At 48.6% G+C, this 21780-nt stretch overlaps 1 protein-coding gene across 6 annotated transcripts in view; it reads left to right on the plus strand.

Moving 5' to 3' along the window:
* Positions 1-21780, plus strand: part of CNTFR (ciliary neurotrophic factor receptor) — a 385394-nt gene that overhangs the window by 148533 nt on the left and 215081 nt on the right. The gene's annotated exons all lie outside the window — the stretch shown is intronic.

Raw genomic sequence — 21780 nt, forward strand, 5'->3', positions numbered from 1 at the left:
GCAGATTAGGCATGTTGAGGGCTTGATTCAGAATACCATTTATTCCCTTACCCGTATTCTGGAGGGGGCAAAACTTAAAGTTCTTTTGAATGCCGTTCGTTGGCATGAAAAGAGCCAGGCAGGAACTGAAACATTTGTACAGTAGATTGGTTTATTTGGCTGCTTGTGGATATCCTGCCCCTCGATCTGGTGTCTGGACGGAGGCAAGCAAAACCCACCCGGCTTTAAGACTAAAATGTAGGACTCTTCCTTGTACCTATACAGATGAGTATTATCTACACTGACTGGCAGAGGCTGTCTCTGAGGTTTTATGCAGGCAACATTGCCAGCCCTACCTGGAGATGTTTGGGGTTGTATCTGGGACAGTCTGGGTGCAAAGCAGACACTGCAGCTCAACTGTGCCCTTTGGTCCACCAAACTCAACATGGCCTCTTGAACCTGAGACTTTCTGCATGCAAGGCAGATGCTCTACCCCTGAACTGCTGCAGGCAAGGCATCTTGTGAGAAGTGTGGTTTGGATTCATGGCTTATGGGGTGGGCTACAAGGCAGCTGTTAAGCAGCTGAACTCATCCAGTGACCTAGGGCAGTGTTTCTCAACCTTGGTCCCCCAGCTGTTTTTGTACTACAACTCCCATCATCCCCAGCCATTGGTCCTGCTAGCTAAGGATGATGGGAGTTGTAGTCCCAAAACAGCTGGAGCCCCAAGGTTGAGAAACACTGACCTAGGACAAGCTTTGCCCAGCCTTGCCCTTCCCATCTCTCTTAATATGGGCTGAGTTCGAGTCTCGCGTTGGGCAAAACGGTTCCTGCATTGCAAGGGCTCGGACTAGATGATCTTTGTGATCCCTTCCAACTAAGATTCTGTGATTCTGAGAATATTTGCCTACCTTTACAGGGTTGCTGTGAAGATTGCTGCCAGGTTGTGCGCATGCAGGCGAAGGATGTATTTTTGCTTGTTTGCAGAAACTAAATCAAGTGGTTGAAATTTTATCGTGTCTGCTTTGAACACCCTGTCTGCTGTGTGTCTGCTTTGAACACCCTGTAGGTGCAATATTATTACAAATACTTGTTGGCTGCTGACATGGTGTCTGAACCTGGGTATCAAACCCGAACCCAGCACGCTTGTCGAATAAACTGAATCAGAGACAGGAGAGACTCCCCCCCCCTCTCTGTGTGTGTGTGTACGCGCGCGCGCCTGCAGTCACACACAAACATTTATTTCATTGCCTGGTGGCAACCTCAGGCTAATAGCCTTCAAGAGGCTCTCTATTGTGCAGAGATGAACAATGGCAAAAATGCCTCACTTCACACTGTGGCTTGTGAGAAACATATTTTTCCTTTTTTTAAAAAAAAAAAATCAGTTTCAGTTGCTGATCCATGGCAGCCTCCGACTTTGCTGCAGACATGCTGTGTTATTTACTGTCACTTTGAAAGGGCCTGTCAATTAAATATTGTGTCACTCTTCTTCTTAAAAAGAGGTGTCTCTCTGAGCCTCCTAGAAGGGAGACTGAGCCTTCCGGAAGGATCCACTTCTGGAAGGAAAGGTTTTGGTCCTGGGTTTTCCCTTTCGTGATTCATATTTTTTACAAAAGAGCTTGTCAATCCCAAGAAAGCCGAGAGAGCAAGATAATATTTGGATCCGAATGTTTCAGTATTAAATTACTTTTGCATTTGGCTTTTTCCATTTAAATTCATTTATCAGCCACCCTCGTAAACATTTGTTTTAAATGTACACACACTTTGTAATAAGAATTGCCTCTCAGGTTTATCTTCAATGGGACTCCCTGAGCAAACTCTGAAAAGAAATCCATTTGTAGGCAAATTACAAAAGCGTATGATTTTTTTAAAAAGAGAAAAGCTGTCAAATGTTTTGCATCTCATTCTCCTTAATCTGCCATTTAGCTGACTCTTAAATATTTCTAGCAGACTGGAGAATTGGAGATGGACTCTTTTTCCTTCCTCAAACTTTCTCTGCATTGTGTTTATCTTGGGAGTTTCCTCTCCAAAACCTCTCAAAGAAAGTAAATTATACATGTGCTTGCGTTTACACATATAAAGATATATATTACACACACGCATAAAATGTCAGTCCTTCTCTAATACGGCTTTAACTAACGTTATTGTTTGCCAAATCCCTGCACTTAACAAGTCCTGCAGAAATAGCATTGTGAAATCATAAACGTCAAGCTCTTGGAGTGTGCCTTGCCTCCTTCTTCCTGCGATGCCTGTAGTCTCTGGTTATGGTGTGCAGGAAAGCGGTATCAATATATCGTCCCAAACTGGTCTGAAGTCCATATTGTGATAGCAGTTTCATAATTTTTTGACCTGGCAATGTATCATGAATCTTGCTGCTTGTGTGTTTGCTATACAAGAATCACAATGTGGGGGAAACTGTGAAGCTTGCCAATGCTTCGACAGCTCCATCCTTATTTCAGACATCGGGGATATATAAATATACATACATACATATGAGACAATGTTTAGCTGGTGATATATAATATGATATTGCCCAGCCCTATTGTGCAGGAGGATGCGGGTGGCGCTGTGGTCTAAACCAGTGTTTCTCAACCTTTTTTGGGCCACGACACACTTGTTCCGTGAAAAAATTCACGAGGCACACCACCATTAAAAAAGTTAAAACATTTAACTCTGTGCCGCCCTATATTATAATTATGACTGTAAGAAACACTTGCCAAATATTGCTTTCCGGCGGGTCAGTGATGTGTATTGGCGGCCGCCAGGCACGTGACAATGCAAATCACCCTTCTCGTTGCCGCACGTCGCGGCACACCAGCCAGCGTCTCGCGGCACACTAGTGTGCCATGGAACAGCGGTTGAGAAACGCTGGTCTAAACCACTGAGCCTCTTGGACTTGCCAGTCAGAAGGTAAGCGGTTCGAATCCCCGCGACAGGGTGAGCTCCCGTTGCTCTGTCCCAGCTCCTGCCAACCTAGCAGTTCGAAAGCACACCAGCACAAGTAGATAAACAGGTACCGCTGTGGTGGGAAGGTAAATGGCGTTTCCGTGCGCTCTGTTTCCGTCACGGTGTCCCATTGTGCCAGAAGCGGTTTAGTCACGCTGGCCACATGACCCGGAAAGCTGTCTGTGGACAAATACCTGCTCCCTTGGCCTGAAAAGCGAGATGAGTGCCACACCCCCTAGTCGCCTTTGACTGGACTTAACCATCCAGGGGTCCTTTACCTTTACCTTTTTATTGTGCAGGGTTACTGCCAGAGTCCAATTGGGCACAGCATCAGAGCTGCCACACAACTTTTCATCCTTGGTTTGCAGGGGCAGGAGGGGGAGAATAGGAGCATCAGGAGCTAGCGGAGGGGTATCTTTTATCCAGTATACCTGAAGGAGTGTCTCCACCCCCATCGTTCTGCCTGGACACTGAGGTCCAGCTCCAAGGGCCTTCTGGTGGTTCCCTCACTGCGAGAAGCCAAGTTACAGAACCAGTGAAGGCAGTGAAGGTCCTGTGTGAGTGTCTGGAGGCGGTTGGAGGATGGATGGCGGCTAACAGATTGAGGTTGAATCCTGACAAGACAGAAGTACTGTTTGTGGGGGATAGGAGGTGGGCAGATGTGGAAGACTCCCTGGTCCTGAATGGGGTAACTGTACACCTGAAGGACCAGGTGCGCAGCCTGGGAGTCATTTTGGACTCACAGGTGTCCATGGAGGCACAGGTCAATTCTGTGTCCAGGGCAGCTGTCTATCAGCTCCATCTGGTACGCAGGCTGAGACCCTACCTGTCCGCGGACTGTCTCGCCAGAGTGGTACATGCTGTAGTTATATCTCGCTTGGACTACTGCTATGCGCTCTACGTGGGGCTACCTTTGAAGGTCACTCAGAAACTACAACTAATCCAGAATGTGGCAGCTAGACTGGTGACTGGGAGTGGCCGCCGAGACCACATAACACTGGTCTTGAAAGATCTACATTGGCTCCCAGTACGTTTCCAAGCACAATTCAAAGTGTTGGTGTTGACCTTTAAAGCCCTAAATGGCCTCGGTCCAGTATACCTGAAGGAGCGTCTCCACCCCCATTGTCCTGCCTGGATACTGAGGTCCAGCGCCGAGGGCCTTCTGGCGGTTCCCTCGTTGCGAGAAGCCGAGTTGCAGGGCACCAGGCAGAGCGCCTTCTCGGTGGTGGCACCCGCCCTGTGGAACGCCCTTCCATCAGATGTCAAAGAGAAAAACAACTATCAGATTTTTAGAAGACATCTGAAGGTAGCCCTGTTTAGGGAGGTTTTTAATGTTTGATGTTTCGTCCTGTTTCTAATATTTTGTTGGAAGCTGCCCAGAGTGGCTGGGAAAACCAGTCAGATGGGCAGGGGTATAATTAATATATGATGATGATGATGATGATGATGATGATGATGATGATGCACTTGGCCTTCCTGGGCCACACAATGCAAAATTACAGGGGAGAACCTTCCTCTCCCCAGAGCTCCCTCAAACACTCCGTTCTCTCCTGGCTTTTGCATTTTTCGTGTTTGCAGATACCATGTTTCTTCGAAAATAAGACACTGCCTTATATTTATTTTTCCTCAAAAAACAACAACACTATGGCTTATTTTCAGGGGATGTCTTATTTTTTTCCTCCTCCTTCTCCTCCTGCCACGGCCGGCATTGCTACTGCGCCTATCACTATGTCTTATTTTCGGGGTATGGCTTATATTCCTTGAATGCTTAAAAATCCTGCTATGGCTTATTTTATGGCTATATCTTATTTTTGGAGAAACAGGGTGGGTTAGAGGGAGATGCAGGAGGTCTTCTGCTTTGCACCAGCCATCGGGGGGGGGGGGGTGTGAGCAGAAATTCCTGCAACTCAACTCTTGCAGGTTCCCCACAGGATAATTCCTGCAACCCAACTCTTGCAGGTTCCCGGAGTCCTTTGGGGAGTGTATAGCCCCAGGGCACCCAAGACCTGCACCATCTTGGATCAGTGGCACATGTGGCAGAATAGGGGTGCGCAGGATCCTGCTTTCTGCCCTTTTTCCATTATGCTTCGAATCCTCCGGGAGCAATGGCCGTGCAGGCGCCGTTGGGACTGGGGGCGGGGCGGGGGTTGCTCAGGAACATTAATTTCCCAGAGGGGGGTGCAGTAATGTGCTGTCTGTGACTGCATCCATTCCCTTTACCTTGAGAAAGAAAAATATCTTAGTAAAGTTCAATAATCTTAATTTTGATCCCAGGATTTATTTTGGGGCTGTTGTCTTTGTTAAGTTGATTTAAAGCACCTGTTCCCCTTGTAATAGACTTAAGAAACAATAAAAGAGATGACTTAGTGTGCTTTGTCAATCGGCAGGGGCGTTCTCAGTTGGGCTTTTGTAATTTCAGAGGGATTTTGTAATAATGCAATTTGATAGGGGGAAAAGTGCAAAACGCCATTGATTTTATCGTGTAATTTATGCACACGCATAGACTCGCACTTAAGCCAATCAATATCTGTTATTAACGAGGTCTGAGATAATTTTTATGTTTCTTTCTCCAAAAGGATTTTGCGGTTAGTTTCCATTGTGAGGTTATTGATGAGAGGGTAGAATTTATTTGGTAGATTCAATGTTTCACACACCACAGAGAGACACTTAGCAGCCCGTGACAAAAACACAACAACAGTGATTCCCTTCTCCTCGTCTGAAATGTTCTGTCAATCCAAAATTAGGGACGGTTGGTGCCTTGTTCTTGGTTTCGCCTCTGCTTCTCCCCGCACCCTTCGCAGTGCTCCATCCCAGCAACACACAAGTTTTTCCCAACCCAGTTCCCAGAAAGTATGTCTTTTGATTACCCATTAATGGACTAGAAAAGAGAAGGGAATCAGAGAAGTCAAACCACTGTGCTAGCATCACCAAAATGACCTCCCTGGGACACAAGCTTAGGCAGTGTGCATGGAGATCCTGGGCTTCCCAGATGACAGGACCACCCTCCTTTTCGGCCTCGCTGAAGGGACTATGCAGCCTAGAAAACAATTCATTAGAATCATAGAACCATAGAGTTGGAAGAGACCACAAGGGCCATCCAGTCCAACCCCCTGCCAAGCAGGAAACACCATCAAAGCATTCCTGACAGATGGCTGTCAAGCCTCTGCTTAAAGACCTCCAAAGAAGGAGACTCCACCACACTCCTTGGCAACAAATTCCACTGCCGAACAGCTCTTACTGTCAGGAAGTTCTTCCTAATGTTTAGGTGGAATTTTCTTTCTTGTAGTTTGAATCCGTTGCTCCGTGTCCGCTTCTCTGGAGCAGCAGAAAACAACCTTTCTCCCTCCTTTATATGACATCCTTTTATATATTTGAACATGGTTATCATATCACCCCTTAACCTTCTCTTCTCCAGGCTAAACATACCCAGCTCCCTAAGCCGTTCCTCATAAGGCATCGTTTCCAGGCCTTTGACCATTTTGGTTGCCCTCTTCTGGACACGTTCCAGCTTATCAGTATCCTTCTTGAACTGTGGTGCCCAGAACTGGACACAATACTCCAGGTGAGGTCTGACCAGAGCAGAATACAGTGGTACTATTACTTCCCTTGATCTAGATGCTATACTCCTATTGATGCAGCCCAGAATTGCATTGGCTTTTTTAGCTGCTGCATCACACTGCTGACTCATGTCAAGTTTGTGGTCAACCAAGACTCCTAGGTCCTTTTCACATGTACTGCTCTCAAGCCAGGTGTCTCCCATCCTGTATTTGTGCCTTTCATTTTTTTTGCCCAAGTGTAGTACTTTACATTTCTCCTTGTTAAAATTCATCTTGTTTGCTTTGGCCCAGTTGTCTAATCTGTTAAGGTCATTCTGAAGTGTGATCCTGTCCTCTGGGGTGTTAGCCACCCCTCCCAATTTGGTGTCGTCTGCAAACTTGCTCAGGATTCCCTCAAGCCCATCATCCAAGTCATTGATAAAGATGTTGAACAAGACTGGGCCCAAGACAGAACCCTGTGGCACCCCACTAGTCACTACTCTCCAGGATGAGGAGGAGCCATTGATGAGCACCCTTTGGGTTCGGTCAGTAAGCCAGCTACAAATCCACTGAATGGTAGCATTGTCTAGCCCACATTTTACCAGCTTCTTTACAAGAATATCATGGGGCACCTTGTCAAAGGCCTTGCTGAAATCAAGATAGGCTACATCCACAGCGTTCCCTTCATTATCTTGGGGAACTTGGCAAAGCTCTAGGTAAAAAGGTAAAGATCAAGTAAGGTTACCAGATTCCCCCCCCCCCAATAAACCAGGGGACATTTTTCAACTTCCCACTAAATAGATGGTGGCGCTTTGGTCTAAACCACTGAGCCTAGGGCTTGCCAATCAGAAGGTCGGCGGTTCGAATCCCCGCGACGGGGTGAGCTCCCGTTGCTCGGTCCCAGCTCCTGCCAACCTAGCACATCGAAAGCACACTCAAAAGTGCAAGTAGATAAATAGGTACTGTTCCGGCGGGAAGGTAAACGGCGTTTCCGTGTGCTGCTCTGGTTCGCCAGAAGTGGCTTAGTCATGCTGGCCACATGACCTGGAAGCTGTACGCTGGCTTCCTCGGCCTATAGAGCAAGATGACCATTGCAACCCCAGAGTCGTCCGCTACTGGACCTAACGGTCAGGGGTACCTTTACCTTTACAACAGATTGATTTTGTCAGGGGACTGATTTGTCGATCCGGAGACTGTCCCCAGGGAATGGAGACGTCTAGTAACCTTAAGGTAAAGGACCCCTGGACGGTTAAGTCCAGTCAAGGGCAACTTTGGGGTTGTGGTGCTCATCTTGCATTCAGGCCGAGGGAGACAGTTTTCCGGGTCATGTGGCTGGCATGGCTAAACCGCTACTGGCGCACAGAGGACTGTGACGAGTGCCCAAGCACACTGAAACGCCTTTTACCTTCCTGCTGCAGCAGTACCTATTTATTTACTTGCACAGGTGTGCTTTTGAACTGCTAGGTTGGCAGGAGCTGGGGCAGAGCAACGGGAGCTCACTCCATCGCAGGGAACCGCCAACCTTCCGATCACGCACCAATCCTGCCACAGGAGGGCATCATTGCTCGGGGGGCGGGGTCATAGAATCATAGAGTTGGAAGAGACCACAAGGGCCATCCAGTCCAACCCCCTGCCAAGCAGGAAACACCATCAAAGCATTCTTGACATATGCCTGTCAAGCCTCTGCTTAAAGGCCTCCAGGGAAGGAGACTCCACCACACTCCTTGGTAGCAAATTCCACTGCCGAACAGCTCTTACTGTCAGGAAGTTCTTCCTAATATTTAGGTGGAATCTTCTTTCTTGAAGTTTGAATCCATTGCTCCGTCAATTCCCTCCTGCCAATAACCAGTCCATTCGAAATTGAGGAAGCTGAGTCAGCTCAGAGGGAACATAAAAAGAGCTTGCAGGATCGGGCAATGGCCCATCTAATCCAGCACCCTGTTCTCACAGTCGCCAAGCAGATACGGTACCTGTGGGAAATATGTGCACAAGAGCATTTTCTCCTCCTGCGCTTTCCAGTGACTTGTTTTCAGAAGCGTCCCTGATTCCAGTCATGGAGACAGGGGATAGTGGCCCTGGATCGTAGCCTTTGCTAGCCCTCTCCTGCTTCAGGAATTTGTCCAGTTCTCCTTTAAAGGCACCCAGGTTGGTAGCCGTCACTGCCTCCAGCAGCTGTGAGTTCCATAGTTATGCGAAGAAGAAACCCACGGGTCAGTAGTGGAGCGCAAAGAGTTCTGGGTTTGAATCACTGCCATTTCCAATTAAAGGTGTCTGGGGGGTGGACCTCTGCCGTTGCCACTTGGGATAGACATACTGGTTCTCGACGGGCTGGTAGGTTAGCTTGGTGAAAGGGGCCTTCACCTCTTCATCATGGAAGCACAACGAATGGCTCACAGCATTTGCATGTGAAATAAAGAGGTATAACTAGGTTGAGTTTTACAATCCTGGACCAGGCAGGAGGGGAGTGCCAAATTTAGAACTGTATTATGGAGCTTCAACAGCTAAGGATTTTGTTTTTTGTTTTTTTTTTAATCACAGCACTTTAATAGTGTGAAACAGGGCCCCTGGGACAGAGCGCAACCGTCTTTGCGCATGTAAAATATCAGCACACCATCTGCCAAGGATAGGGAGCTGGGAGTGGTGCAGTTCATCCTTAAAGCATGGGACAAGTTCATAAAAAACGGATATTAGTACAGGAGGAGCAATACATAATCAGAATGTACCTTCTAAGGCAGGCAGGTCCAACAGGTAGATCGTGATCTACTGGTAGATCACTGGACGTCTGTGGTAGATCACTGGCTTTCCTCTTTCCTAAAAAAAGCTACACAATTTAGACCTGAACCCCTAAAATATGGGCCTTCCTCTTCTCTAAAGAAAGCTCAACAAATTTGACCTGAAGCCCCCAAAAGAGGGTAGATCACTGCCAGTTTTTAACACTGAGAGTAGATCGCAGTCTCTTGGGAGTTGGCCACCCCTGTTCTAAGGCAACCCTTCCCCAACGTGGCGCCCTCTTGACTGTTGTTGGACTACAAACGGCGCTTGGGTGTGATGTTGGAATTGAATCGCTGCTTCTATCCGTGTGTCAAAACTGAATCGCGAGTAGTTCCCATTCCTATAAATCCTTAAGGGATTGGTGTCGGTTTGAATGTTCCTTTCTGAGTCCATCTCATTCATAGAATCATAGGGGACCCTGAGTGCAACCCTCTCCACCCAACCTCTGCTTAAAAACCTCCAAGGAAGGAGAGTCCGCCACCTCCCAAGGGAGACTGTTCCACTGCTGAACAGCTCTTCCCGTCACAAGGTTTTTCATGATCTTTAGCTGGAATCTCCTTTCTTAGAACTTGAAGCCATTGGTTCATGTCCTACCCTCAAGAGGGGGAGAAAACCACCTTGTTCCCTCTCCCATGTGACGGCCCTTCAGATATTTGAAGATGGCTATCACATCTCCTCTCAGTCTCCTCTTTTCTAGTCTAAACACCCCCAGCTCCTTCAACCGTTCCTCATCAGGCTTGGTTTCCAGTCCCTCGACCATCTTGGTCACCCTCCTCTGCGCACCTTCCAGCTTGTCCAGCTCCTTCTTAATCTGGGATGCCCAGAACTGGACACAGGACTCCAGCTGGGGTCCAGCATCTCTTCATCCAGACCTTATCGCAGTTCAGTGACACATTTGCAGCCAGGCAAAGGTGGGGCAGAGCGGAGCCTTTGAGGGGTGTGGCCTGTAGACAGGGGGCTTGGCTTTGGAAGGGGTGTGGCCTCTGAAAAATCCTGAGGGCCAGGCGGAGAGGCCTGGAGGGCCACATTCCCCCCTGCTGATAAAGTGAGAAGGCTGGAGTTTTCTAGGCAGCAAGAAATGCAGTCAAAGCTCACCTGAACTATGGTTTTTCCAAGGACTTTTTTGTACCAGCCGTTGTGGGGTGTAGGTGGTTGGCTGGGCTAGATGACCTCTGGGATCCCCCGTTAAAAAGATTTCCAGACATCTCTGTTCTCAGGCCCTTTCTGCTCCTCCACGTTTATTGGACGTCCCCTGCACACATGCGATGCTTCATGACCCAGCCTTTCTTCTCCCAGCGCGTTGCAAATCCAAACTCCACCAGGACAAGCCAAATTCACATAATTTATTGCGGACGGAGACTTTGGGATTGTTTGAGGGCAGAAAAATTACGGCCTCTCTCCGCCTGAGAACCAGCGCTCTGCAAATGAGCGGTGCTGCAATAACAGCCAAGTTCTGTGCAGCGAGAGGTTCCTTCGGCCAGGCCTGGTAAATGGCATGTTTAAGTTTGATTGCTGTTGGGGAGCCGCGATTCCCCCAAAAGGCATTCCTTATTTGCTTTACATTAGTGTTTCTTAACTGGCCCAATTCCTCCAGGAGGGGCAGAGGAAATCTCTTAACAGATAGGAAATGTGAATAAGATGAAAAGAGTAACTGGAGGAGAGAGCAAGGCTGAGAGAAGGAAGGAGTTGCCAAGATATGTACCTTGCAAGCCTGTCCGGAGAGGGGATCGTTTAAATCGCCACCTGGGGAAGGAGGAAGAATGTTTTAAGGGCCTGTGCTATTTCTTACACCCTTCTCTTGCGCTAGTTGGCTTGCGCCAGTAGGATTTAGAATTTCGTTCAGTTACAGCAGCCCCCTCCCCATTTTACGCAGAGAGGCAGTGCGGCATAGTGGTTAGGGAAACACGGAGGAAAGCAAAAGCACAGGCTTAATGTGATGGAGAAGAAATAGCTTGGAAGGATGGCAGGAGGCAGGGTGGTGCAGTGGCTAGAGTGGCAGACTAGGACCTGGGAGGCTAGGGTTCGAATTCTGGCTTGCTCATGAAGCTAAGGGGGTGACCGATCTTGGGCCAAGTCGCTGCCTCTCAGCCTGCCCTGCCTCACAGGGTTGTTGTGGGGGTTGAATGGGGAGGAGGAGAACTGAGTACACATCCTTGATCTCTTTCAGAAAATCTGGGCTATAAATGTATTGTCAAAGAAATAAGTAAAATTTTTATGGTTTGGGGCAGGTAATGTTGCCATTAACTGGCCCTTGACATCACCCCTTGTCACCTGCCCTCACTGGACAGGGTGGGCTGCTGAGTCTGGGGTGGTTTCTGCAAAGGGTCTCCCATCTTCTCCACTTGGCTACAACTGGCCAGAGGCGGGCAATAATTTTATTTCTTTTCCATGGAGGTGACAGTGGCATCATTACCTGTGCTCAGCTGGTACCCTCATCCCATTATGATTTAATTGGGTTTTGCAGATTCCTGAGGAGTTTAGAAGGAACCGTTGGGATTCCTGATTTGCAAGTGGGGGTGGGCTAGATGACCCTCGGGGTCCCTTCCAGCTGCGATAATGTCTGGCTCCGTGAGAGTTGCCATGGGGGGGGGGACCTTCCCTCCAAAGAGCCCCATCCCGCCTCGCGCCAGGCCTGTGCAAAGAAAGATGGAGGGTGTCCTTCTGTTGCTTCATTTGGTGGAAAATGCAACAGGCACACACCTGGCTCTGCACATAATCGATGTGAGAAGGTCCTCTCTGCGGAGGAGAGCGAGCTCAGCAGGCTTGCCGGAGGCTCACTGCTGCGCGGAGAAATGTAAAATTACAGGATTTGCAAAGGGAAACCGGCAGAATTGGCAGCAAAGAGCGACTTTCACGGGCTTCTTCTCCCTGTCGCCCCCCCCCCCCCGGTGTCTCTGCCACCCAGCAGTTCTTGAACTTCTTCCTCAGGCGCACACTTTCAGAATGAAAATTTGCTCATGCCATCTCAACATTTTTATTAATTGGAAAACAATTAGAAGCGACTCCTAGCAGTGCTTGGTTTACAACGCAGAACACAACTGTTTTATAATATGACCACGGGGCACCCACAAAGTAGAAAACAATGCAGCTACATAAGAACGTAAGAATTGCTCCCAAAATATAAGCCTCTTACATGTCATAGAATCATAAATTGTAGAATTGGAAGGGATCCCAGGGGTCATCTAGTCCAACCCCCTGCAATGCAGGAATCTCAGCTAAAGCATCCATGACAGGTGGCCGTTGTACGTATGAGCGCCTGTGGCGATGGTCTCTCATTTTCTACTTTTCCTTTCCTTCTGACCTCCCTGTTTGCAATCCTAGATTTCAGATCAACCCAGATTCCAGATCCGAGACTAAATTTGAACCCGGGACATCCTGCTCTGTCACTCAGTCTCTCTTAGCCCTTGAGTTTCACCAGCATTTTTGAGGACAAAGGAGAGGCCGGCTTCCACCTCTGCAAGAGACATTTTCCATTGGCACCCCACATTTATTGGAAGTCCAAACCCAGGTGTCTTTTGGGATCCCTTTCCTCGGCCCACCCACCCCCTATCTCCCGCCACCGCAGATGCCTTGCCCTGATCCTGTTGATTGACTCTGCGCAAGTTCATTAGAGCTTTGCCATCATCTGCTCATTAATTTGTTTTTTTGCATTTTGCCGTTGTGCAGAGAGGGGGGAGATCGATAACTCAGCGGAGCATCAGAGTTATTAATTCACAAACAAACAGTGCTGGAGCTGATGAGAAGCAGGAGGAATGTCAATTTTCCATGCCGCCGTTATTACAGGTGGCCTTGAAAGAGGGTTGAATTAGCAAATCAAGGCCACCAGAGATAGTTTGTTCTTGGGCTGGAGGGGCAGGAAGAAGCTGCAGAAAGGGAGAGAGAGGATGGGGGGGGGCTTGTTGCACAGCTGATCTGGGTGCATGTGGGAAAGGAATGTTACAGAGGATCACTGGTCCACCTTGCCCAGTATTCTCCACTGACAGAGGGAGAAATAGCCCTCTGGGGTTTTAAGTGGAAGACATTTCCAGGGATTGAATCAGCTCTGGGGTGTTTTGGAGAGGCGGTCCGAGTTTCTGGGGGATCTCACATGGGCACCTCAAGGCTTCCAGAGTTGACATGCTGAGAGGGCCTTGCCCCCCCCCCTCCCCAAGCAAGGCATACAGCTACCCTGCACGAAAAGAGGCCACCCCACCCCCAATTAAATCTTTATTGATTTTCATACAATTTAGTTTCCAAACCGTAGTCCCGTAACATGTTTCTGTTCAAATCCTTTATCGACTGCCTTAAATTTAACGTGTATCCTGCCCTCCATTCCTTTATCATTCTCATTCTTTTGCTTGTATCTCAAGTCCTGCCTGCAATTTCATTTGACCATGATATTTTTGCAGAGAGTCTCCACTTTGCTTTTAAGCTTTCTGGGGTGATTGGAGATTTTCTCTCTCTCTCTTCCACACCTACTAGGTGCAGGGTGGCCCTGAGGGTTTGGGTATGCGCAGTGTCCATGTGCACGCAGAATTCTTGGAACCGAACCCCCGCAAAAGGTGCAATTGGGCTGTACTACCCCCCTCCCCGCTTTTCCTTCTCTTCCTCAAAAATAGAAACGAACTTCATGAAAGACCCAGAGTGGAGCTTCAATATTTGCATTTGTGTACAGGCATCATTTTGGTTTCTGTGTGGAGAGAGGTTGGCGGTTTGGGAGATGTCTTTTTCTCCCTGCTTCCCTCTGACCGGTGGAAGCTGTCAGTTTGGCAAGCTTAGTTCAGAAGAGCGAGATGGCAGCGAGGGATGAAGGCGCTGAGTCAAAATGCTGCCCATGACAGCAATCATTAGCTGCAGGCAACTCTTCCTCATGATAGCTGAGAACATAAGAGCACGAGAATAGCCTGCTGGATGAGGCCCATCTAGCCAAGCACCCAGTTCTCACAGGGATGTGAGCAAGCAGGATCCAAGGACAAGCACACTCTCCCCTCCTGCGGTTTCCAGCAACTGGTGTTCAGGATCAATGCTGTCTCTCCCAATATTTCCTCTTATAACCTCCTAGACTCCCACAAGATTGCAATTCCGCAATAAACGCCCACTCCTGAAAGGGCTTTCCCAGTGCCCATGCTCATCACTCCAAAATTTGCTGGCTGGAGAAACATGAGAGTATGTTGAAGATGAAGCCACAAAATGTAGATTGTAATTTAAAAATGTAGATTGTAATTTTATGCTGCAAGCCACTCTGAGATTTACGGGTATTCGGGGCAATATACACATTTTAATCATCTTCATAAACTGCACTCACTCTAATTATTATTATTATTATTATTATTATTATTATTATTATTATTAATTATTAATTATTATTTATACCCCGCCCATCTGGCTGGGTTTCCCCAGCCACTCTGGGCGGCTTCCAACAGAAACATTAAAATACACTAATTTCTTAAACATTAAAAGCCTGCCTAAACAGGGCTGCCTTCAGATGTCTTCTAAAAATCTGGTAGCTGTTTTCCTTTTTGACATCTGATGGGAGGGCGTTCCACAGGGCAGGTGCCACCACCGAGAAGGCCCTCTGCCAGCTTCCCTGCAACTTGGCTTCTCGCAATGAGGGAACCGCAAGAAGGCCCTTGGAGCTGGACCTCAGTGTCTGGGCAGAACGATGGGGGTGGAGACGCTCCTTTAGGTATACTCCTTTAGATAATAACTGTGACATGTGACTGAAGAGCAGGCATAGGCACTCAGCCCTCCAGGTGTTTTGGGACTACAACTCCCATCATCCCTAGCTAACAGGACCAGTGGTCAGGGATGATGGGAATTGTAGTCTCAAAACATCGGACGGGCCGAATTTGCCTATGCCTGCCAAGGAGGAAGCAAGCTTGTTTTCCACTGGTCTAGATGGTAGGACCTGAACCCAGTGGCTTCCAATGACGAGAAAAGAGTTTCCAACTCAAACGTAGGAATAACTGTCTGGTGGCCAGAGCTGTTAAGACAGTGGAACAGACTTCCTTCAAAGGTGGTGGACTCTCCTTCCTTGGGGTTTTTTAAATAAGAGGTTGGCTGGCTGTCTGCAAAGGATGCTTCAGCCGTGATTCCTACATTACAGGGGTTTGGACTAGGTGACTCTTGGGTTCCTTCCAACTTTACCATTCTAGGAGTCTATGATACTCCAGAGTGGGGGGGGGGGTTGCCCTCTTCCCATGCTCGGATGATCCCCTTGTCTTGATTATCCCATCTCAAAGGCTTGAGCTCTGGCATTCAAAATAAGTTCTGGAGTTCCTGGGAGACCTTCCAGAGACTCTCTCCATGTCCCTCCTCCGATTTGATGAAGACACTTTCCTGGAATCAAATTCTTCATCATAATCTAACGTTCCTTATCGTGGCAGACAGAAGCCCAAAGTGTTTGGAACTGACATTTCAAGCGGATTGTGTGCTCTTTGCAAGCTCCCTTGTTAATTTTCGGATTTGGACAGGGGCTTTGAGAGGCTACGGTAAGTCTGAAATCCGGATGAAATTGGATGACATCTCCCCCCCAAAACAACAACAACAACAACAACTGGGCACTTTTGCTGCCGTATGGGCATTTGTAACGGAAAGAAAAGAGGACCTTAATGGCTGTTTCATCATCTTCTGTGTCTGTTTGATGGAGGAGAAATGAAGATGAACAGAAAGGAAGAACCTTTTCTCCCTGCTGCTGTCTTTGCTCATTTGATCCTAGCACAATGCAAAACCATCATCTTCCAACCGGATGCCGAGTGAGCCCAGTTCACAGATTGGACTGCACTGTTAAATTTTGGACGGTCAGTTTCCTCTTCTCTGCACTGTGCTGTTTCCAGATCAACATTTGACTCAATATGCAAAGCATACAACTGGCAAGACTTGAGCCTGTATCTGCAAACTCAGCTGCAGCCTCATGTTCACCTTAGCAATGTTGCTGGTGGTTTGCCACATCCCAAGATTGCAAAGTACCATGTGATGCATTTCTCATCCAATTCTAAAGGAACTTAGGAAGGCTCTCCGCTGTTCTCAGCCTCTCCGAGGTTCAGCTCTCCTGTTTCAGCAAGAAGGTCTGGCAGGAGGTACGTGGGGCAAAGCAGTAATTAAATTCAAGACCGTCTTGGTAATAAGCCAGGGGAAGCCATGCTCAAAGCAACAAATTGAAATTAAATCAAGGACAACTGTGAAGTATTTTTCTTTTCCTGTGCGTAAGAAGCACGTGCGAGATTAAAGCAAACTGGCCACTTTAGAGAGCGCCTCGAGGTTTGCTCAAGCTATGAAGCTGAAAAAGAGCCAGCAATGTGATGCTGCAGCACACAAGGCCAATTCCTTTTTAGGGCACAATTCACCAGGAAAGTCTCTTGCTGTGCCCTTTTGCTGCTCCCATTCATCTCAGTGGGCCTGGGGCAGAGGAACTACCCAAGGACTTACATTATTGGGTTTCAGTAACATAAATATTTGCTTTTCTAAATCTTGGGAAGCAAATTCACCATTTATTTTAGTGCTGGCAGGAAATGATTTGAAAGCTTGCATTCCGTTCCAGGCATCCTAGTTCCGTGTTGACAAGTTGGGAAAGATTCAGAGGTGAACTGAGAAAACAAATGGCACCAGTCCCTCTCTTTTCTAGACTTCTGTTCCCCGAAAGCTCAACACGTGGTTTATGTAATAAAAGAGCAGACAACTTTATAAAAGCACATTTTTTTATTTTTTTAAAAAACAACCGTAACAGGAGCCTGATGGGCCACAGAATGCTGGCTGATCACTGAGGGAGCTGGAAATTGTGGGGGAATGGAATAGAGCAGGGATGTCCAACCAGTAGATTGCAATCTCAACAACTCTGGGCAATCCACCCACCCTATGCACGCTCCTCCTTCCTCCAGTGGGTAGATCACTGCCAGTTTTTTAATATCGGGAGTAGATCACAGTCTCTTGGAGTTGGACATGTCTGGAATAGAGTATCCTGGGAAGGGCATCACCGACTGGCTCTCAGGTACCCAAGCAGCTCTCCCAAGTGCAACATTTTGTTGCAGGTCCCGTTGGTAAGGCCTAGTTTTCCTCCACTTCTGTAAACTCACAAGTGGCTGGGTTTTGATCTCTCCTTCGAGAAGGACATACCACAGTGGCAAAGTATTTATTTATTTATAGAATCATAGAATTGGAAGAGACCACAAGGGCCATCCAGTCCAACCCCCTGCCAAGCAGGAAACACCATCAAAGCATCCTTGACATATGGCTGTCAAGCCTCTGCTTAAAGACCTCCAAAGAAGGAGACTCCACCACACTCCTTGGGAGCAAATTCCACTGCCGAACAGCTCTTACTGTCAGGAAGTTCTTCCTAATGTTTAGGTGGAATCTTATTTCTTGTAGTTTGAATCCATTGCTCCGTGTCCGCTTCTCTGGAGCAGCAGAAAGCAACCTTTCTCCCTCCTCTATATGACATCCTTTGATATATTTGAACATGGCTATCATATCACCCCTTAACCTTCTCTTCTCCAGGCTAAACATACCCAGCTCCCTAAGCCGTTCCTCATAAGGCATCATTTCCAGGCCTTTGACCATTTTGGTTGCCCTCTTCTGGACACGTTCCAGCTTGTCAGTATCCTTCTTGAACTGTGGTGCCCAGAACTGGACACAGTACTCCAGGTGAGGTCTGACCAGGGCAGAATACAGTGGTACTATTACCGATACTTCCCTTGAGCTAGATGCTATACTCCTATTGATGCATACATACATACATACATACATACATACATACATACATACATACATACATACATACCATGCCCATCTGACTGGGTTCCCCCGGCCGCTCTGGGCAGCTCCCAACAGAATATTAAAAACATGATAAAGCATCACACATTAAAAGCTTCCCTAAACAGGGCTGCCTTCAGATGCCTTCTAAAAGTTGTGTAGTTCTTGATCTCCTTGACATCTGATGGGAGGGAGTTCCACAGGGAGGGCCCCACTACCGAGAAGGCCCTCTGCTTGGTTCCCTGTAGCTTGCCTTCTCGCACTGAGGGAACTGCCAGAAGGCCCTCGGAGCTGGACCTCAGTGTCCAGGCTGAACGATTGGGGTGGAGACGCTCCTTCAGGTCGATTGGGCCAAGGCCGTTGAGGGCTTTAAAGGTCAGCACCAACCCTTTGAATTGTGCTCGGAAATGTACTGGGAGCCAATGTAGGTCTGATGGCTGAGTTCTGGCCTCCCATGCCTGGCCTGGAGAAAGTGGATAGAGAAAAGTTTCTCTCTCTCTCTCTTAACCTTAGAACTCATGGAGCTCCAACACAGATGAGTGTTGGAAGATGAAAGACAGATAAGAGAAAGCACTTCTGCATGCAGCGCACGGGCTCTGGAACTCACTTCTACAGGAGGCAGTGATGGCCACCAACATGGATGGCTGTGAAAGAGGAGCCTGGGAATTCATGGAGGAGAGGAGGGCTGCTGGTGGCCGCTAGCCACAAAAGCTAGTGTTGAGAACCCACTCCAAATATCTGCTTTTAAGTAGAGCTCTGGATCAAAGACGTGAAGGGGCTCAATCTTACTAGGTCTCAAGTGGAGCTGGGCAAACTAAGTGCCCAACCCACACCCAGTAGCACCAGTCACTTGCCACGGTTCCCGAATTACTGCTTGCTGACACCCCCAACATAGAATCAAAGAACTGTAGAGTTGGAAGGGACCCTGAGGGTCATCCAGTCCAACCCCCTGGCCCGCCCCTCGCCTCCTCCGCCCGAGCAGGAAGAAGCAGAGCATACGCTTTGGAGCAGGTTGCCGCCGGGCAAACCGCCTGAGCAGAGCAGCAGCCCCAACCCAGATGGACTGCACATGTGTGGACATGCGCAGCCCATCCTGGCTCGCCCTGGTACGTGCGTCGTGACGTCCTGATGTATGCACGCTGTGGAGCGACGCCCTGCCCCCAGGGGGTGCCGCCCCGGGCAGCCAAGCAGCACCATTCGCCACTGATACAGGAATCTCAGCTAAACCATCCCTGACAGATGGCCATCCAACCTCTGCTTAGAAACCTCCCAGGAAGGAGAGGCCACAACCTCCCAAGGGAGACCATCTGTTCCACCATGCTCAGAAGGGTAGCATTTTGCCTCTCTGCAGCACCTTGGGTGAGGGGAGGTGGTTTTTTGTCACTCTTGGGGTACAGTTCCATTTTCTGGGTTTGCGATGGAAAGGAGGGAATTTGCAGCCTTTCTGTATCCCGGCGGAGAAACGGCACTGACCTTTTGTTGCTGGTTGCGGCTGAGGGGGAGAAGTGGCGGTGATATTACACACATGTGCACAAGACCGGCACTTGAGGGCTGAGCCATCAGTCATGCAGATAAAAGGCTGCGCTTTCTCCCTCAAGCAGCTGCCCAAGGCTGCAGAAGTGGCTGTCGAGGGCCCTCCAAGTGGCAATTATCAGCTCTGGACCCAGGAGTCCTGGGCTTGAGAATGCAGAGCTGTCTTGCTAAGAGGCTCCCCTTAAGGGGCACCTCGCCACTGAGGCCGGATTCAGGCTCTCTAAGAGGCACTTCAGCCCTGCCAAAGAGAATCCTGCGGCCCTGTAGGTCATGGCGCAATAGAGCAGATTCTCCTCGTGATGAGATCAAGCACCAAGTGGGTCTCCTTGCAAAGTCAGCAGCGGGAGTCAGGAAGAACTCAGCAAGGTCCCTCGCACCAGCTCCGACTTGGCGCAGGCTCCCTCAGAAGGTGGCAGAGGACAAAATTTGGCACCCGCCCCTAAATAGTTCCTATTTTCATGCCCTCCTCCCTCTCATCTTCCACTCTGCGCATGCTCTCAAGTGCGCTATGTTCTAGTCGTGGCATCTTTTGCACCCCCTCGGCTTGATACCCTTTGCAGGAGAACGGCTCAGGCCACCCTAAATCGGGCGCTGCCTTCCTTGGAGGTTTTGAAGCAGAGCTTGGATGGCCGTCTGCCTGGGGTTCTTTAGCTGCGATTCCCGGACAAGATGACTCTTTGGGTTCCTCTCAACTCTACAATTCTCTGGCTAGGTTTTGTTCGGTATTGTTGCTCTGACTGACTGTTTCTGTCCAGGGTCTAGGAGGGGCCTCTTGCATCACCTGCCGGCCGATTCCTTTAATGGAACATTCCTCCCTTAAAACACGAGATGGACCTCTGCTGAGTCTCCACCTGGGCCCCCGTGTTCTGGTTCTTCCTCTATCAGATGTTTGGGAAAAGAAGGCGCTGCCAAGAGGGGTTGTGGCATCTCCCCCCCCCCCCGTTGGATCTTTCAGTGACAACTTGGGCACCTGGTATAAGCCGTTGCCCACTTGTCTCGTAAGAACCTAGGGAGAGCCTGCTGGATCGGGCCAATGGCCCATCTAATTCAGCATCCCATTCTCACGGCAGCCAAGCAGATGCCTCCATGGGAAACCCGCAAGCAGGATTCAAGCACAGAACCGTCTCCCCTCCTGCGGTTTCCAGCAACTGGGATTCAGAAGCATCTCTGCCTCCAGCTGTGGAGGCAGAGCACAGCCATCCTGGCTATTAGCCACCCTGAATCTGTTTATTCCTCTTTAATAATAATAATAATAATAATAATAATAATAATAATAATAATATATTATTATTATTTATACCCAGCCCATCTGGCTGGGTTTTCCCAGCCACTCTGGGCAGATTCCAACAAACCATTAAAGTACAATAATCTATTAACCATTAAAAGCTTCCCTAAACAGGGCTGCCTTCAGATGCCTCCTAAAAGTCTGGTAGTTGTTTATTTCTTTGACATCTGATGAGTCAACGGGTGCCACCACCAAGAAGGCCCTCTGCCTGGTTCCCTGTAACTCGCTTCTCGCAGTGAGGGAACCGCCAGAAGACTCTCGGCGCTGGACCTCAGTGTCCGGGCTGAACGATGGGGGTGGAGATGCTCCTTCAGGTATATTGGACCAAGGCCGTTTAGGGCTTTAAAGGTCAGCACCAACACTTTGAATTGTGCTTGGAAACATACTGTTTTAAAGCTATGACTGTCTCCTGTGGGAGGGAGTTCCATAGTTTAACTATGCACTGTGTGGAAAAGGACTTTCTTTTCCCTGTCCTGAATCTTCCAACTTCATAAGATTTCCGTGAATTACGAGAGAGGGGGAGAAAACCTCTCTATTTACTTTCTCCATGCCGTGCACAAATTTATAAAGCTCTTCATGTCGCTGCTTACTTGCCTTGTCTCCAAATGAAAAAGTCCCAAGCGCTGCAATCTTTCAGGACATTGGATCTGGCCACGAGCTCCTTAAAGCCTTTGTAGAGGCCACTCAGCATCCTGAATTGTGCTCTGAAGGCTTTGGGGGTGCAGTCATAGCCTTGCTCTTGCACCCGGGGTGGCGGGCTTCGCTTTGGGGCGTCCGGTTGGCCGTTCTTGAGAAGAGGACGCTTGACCGGCTGGAGCCTGATCCTGCCAGCTCTTCTTACATTCATCCAAACAGCGCCTGCCCCAAAGGGTTTTGTGGATGCGGGAATAAAGTTTGCTGTAATCCAATCACAGCTTGGCCATCGACTTCCCCTTACACAAAAGTAAAGGGGGACTTCAAAGAAAACGAAACCATCCAATTTGCTCTGCTGGCTCAGATTTTTG

This window comes from Zootoca vivipara, chromosome 10 (genome assembly GCF_965207765.1).
Source record: "Zootoca vivipara chromosome 10, rZooViv2.hap1.1, whole genome shotgun sequence".
Taxonomy (NCBI): Eukaryota; Metazoa; Chordata; class Lepidosauria; order Squamata; family Lacertidae; genus Zootoca; species Zootoca vivipara.